At 36.6% G+C, this 3,206-nt stretch overlaps 1 long non-coding RNA gene across 1 annotated transcript; it reads left to right on the top strand.

The window, feature by feature from the left end:
• Window positions 1-570: 570 nt before the first annotated feature.
• Window positions 571-2,996, top strand: LOC133563790 (uncharacterized). Its single transcript, XR_009809109.1, has 3 exons — window positions 571-820; window positions 948-1,014; window positions 2,873-2,996. It is a non-coding gene; the product is annotated as an uncharacterized LOC133563790 (long non-coding RNA).
• The last annotated feature ends 210 nt before the right edge of the window (window positions 2,997-3,206 follow it).

Raw genomic sequence — 3,206 nt, 5'->3', positions numbered from 1 at the left:
TTTAGTGGACAGAATTGAGTGAATTTTAGCGATGTTACGGAGACGAAAGAAGGCCGTTTTAGTAACGCTTTTAATGTGTGGCTCAAAGGAGAGAGTTGTGTCGAAGATAATACCCAGATTTTTTACCGAGTCACCTTGTTTAATTATTTGGTTGTCAAATGTTAAAGTTGTATTATTAAATAAAGGTCGGTGTCTAGCAGGACCGATAATCAGCATTTCCGTTTTTTTGGCATTAAGTTGCAAAAAATTAGCGGACATCCATTGTTTAATTTCATTAAGACACGCCTCCAGCTGACTACAGTCCGGCGTGTTGGTCAGCTTTAGGGGCATGTAGAGTTGGGTGTCATCAGCATAACAGTGAATTCCGTTTATATTTACATCCAACACAATTTCCCAACTCATATGGAAAAGTTTTATATATATATATATATATATATATATATATATATATATATATATATATATATATATATATATATATATATATGTATAAGAGTAAGCTGAATTTTAGTGAATTCTAGCTATAAATATACCCAGCTCTAAAGGTTTGCCTGCGCCCCTCCCACTTACCAAACATTTGGCCCGGTGTGGCGTGGGAAGTAGCCAGAAGGAAGAAGAACAGCGAGAAAATGGCACTCACTGTGCAAGTGTGTGTGCGAGAAAGCCTTCCTCCTTATGTCAAATATATGAACGTGGAAATTTCCCTGACTGCTCTGAAACGGCTTTTACTTTGCTGTTTTGTCTTGTTATTGTTAGGTTTTTTTCTTACTTCTCTCTTAACTGTCAAATGTGTACTACACTTACAGGACCTGAAGAACAGGTAAATATGAATCCTCATCAAAAACAAAGTCAACATTTCTCATTGCATTGTCGGTCCAGTGGTTTTATATAATCATTGTGTTTCACTTTTGTGTTTGTTTTGACATGATTACACACCGTCATGGCAGACTATTCCTCCCAGGTTACAACAGAGAACAACTTGGGTGATCAATCAGGAGCAGGATGGCTCAAATAGTGAGTGGAATTTTACATTAAAAAAATTTTTTTTTAGACATATGCATGCTAGTTCCAGCTATTAGACTGTTCTAGTTTTTATTTGTATTATCTTTTTATTTTTTAATACATATTGCTTTTTTCCGCATTATCTCAGGATTTTAAGACAATTACTGTCATTGAAAAATAAATGTTATATTTAAACCCGTGTGTTTGCCCTGCGATGAAATGGCGACTTGTCCAGGGTGTACAACGCCTTCCGCACGATTGCAGCTGAGATAGGCTCCAGCACCCCCCTCACCATGAAAGGGACGAGCGGTAGGAAATGGATGGATGGACACTGTAGCACTTTGAGTTTGTTTGCTCAATGTAAAATGCTTTTACAAATAAAATCTATTATTATTATTATTATATTTATTTATGTATTTTATTTGATTTTTTATCGTTTAACAAGGTCCTAACCTGCAGTACCTTACTGCTGTATCATAAATATTTAACTTTTCAAAAGTTTAGAGGTTGGAATGAAGTTAGACAAAGTGTCTGTATTCGTTATTTTAAATATGTGTAATTATTTCAATTAGTCATTTGCAGCAGCATGTTTAATTGTATAGTCGGAGCTAAGGATCATTTCAAACTTGCACTCTATTATTAATACGTCTTAATCAAATGTTAGGTCGTTTTACTCCCTTTGTGCGGTTTGCCACCACACCAACTATGGAGTGCCGAAAGTAAAAATAAAATCACACTTATCTAGCTTTTATTGTTCAAATATTTAGCCCACTTTTTTCACATTTGAAGTAAATGGTGTAGATACATGTCAAATCTTAAAAATAATAATAATTGAAATGCTCAAACTAAATATTGTGAATTATATAGCACCTAAATCTAAAAAAAAAGATTTTTTTATTTTATTTAAAAGAGGGGTTTTTAAGCCTTTATTTTTTAAAGCATCCACAGTCTGTGGTGCCCTCAGGTGGTCAGGGAGAGCGTTCCACTGACTGGGAGCGGCGGAGCAGAAAGCCCGGTTTCCCATCGTTCGTAGCTATGTCCTCGGAGGTTGGAGGAGGTTAGTGAGTGAGTGAGTGAATTATATTTATATAGCACTTTTCTCTAGTGACTCAAAGTGTTTTTTACACATAGTGAAACTCAATATCTGAGTTACATTTAAACCAGTCTGGGTGACACTGGGAGCAGGTGGGTAAAGTGTCTTGCCCAAGGACACGACAGCAGCGACTAGGTTGGCGGAAGCGGGGATCGAACCTGGAACCCTCAAGTTCTACTGACCTAACTATTAAATCCAAATGTTAAATCCAAATACTGAATACAAACATAGAATTTAAATGTTAAATATAAATGTTAAATAAAAATATGAAGTATATATCTAAATGTTAAGTGTGTAGTCATGAGTAGTCACGAGTTCGAATCTAGTGGTTGCGGATATGTCCCTATATTGAAAATAAGTCATACATTGAAAATATGTCAGCTCAAAAATGTTTTTAAATTAATTCCATCATTGAGGAATTGTTAGCTAATATTACAGTTTAAATGAGGGATTTAGCACTTTAAATGTTGACATTGAATACAGTCTGATCACAATAGCCTCTCACACAAGGTTTCCAAAACATCCATCCATCTATTTCTACTGCTTATTCCCTTTGGGGTCGCGGGGGGCGCTGGTGCCTATCTCAGTTACAATCGGGCGGAAGGTGGGGTACACCCTGGACAAGTTGCCACCTCATCGCATGTTTCCAAAACAAACACACACATTAATAATGTTTTGCTTGTTCTTGTATTTAGTGTTAGTTGTGATTGATTGAGCCATTCAGCCAGTCTGTCTAGGATAGTTTCATTTATCGTTAACTTTCACTTTCCCCTGCAGAGCCACTTTCTTTTCCTGAGAAAAGGTGTGGCAAGCTGTGATGAGGCTCCAATGTGTGTGTGTGTGTGTGTGTTTTCCATTCAGAGACTTGGACCTGCTTGAATACAATTTGTAAACCTTTCAACAGCTGTGATTATTGACTACTTCTCCAATACATCGTCCCCAAGAACCAGAAAGGAAAGCTGAAGAACTCTCCTATTTACCGATGTTGTCTGCCAACTGGTGAGAGTGCACTGCAAAAAGTCACTCTTCAAAAAACAAGAAAAAAAAAATACAAAAATGAATTTTTCGGAGTATAAGTCGCCCCTGAGTATGCCGAAAATGCATAATAAAG

The sequence above is a fragment of the Nerophis ophidion genome, linkage group LG12 (genome assembly GCF_033978795.1).
Source record: "Nerophis ophidion isolate RoL-2023_Sa linkage group LG12, RoL_Noph_v1.0, whole genome shotgun sequence".
NCBI lineage: Eukaryota > Metazoa > Chordata > Actinopteri > Syngnathiformes > Syngnathidae > Nerophis > Nerophis ophidion.
Note: the sequence above shows the minus strand (reverse complement) of the source record. Positions and strands in the feature narration are given on the sequence as shown.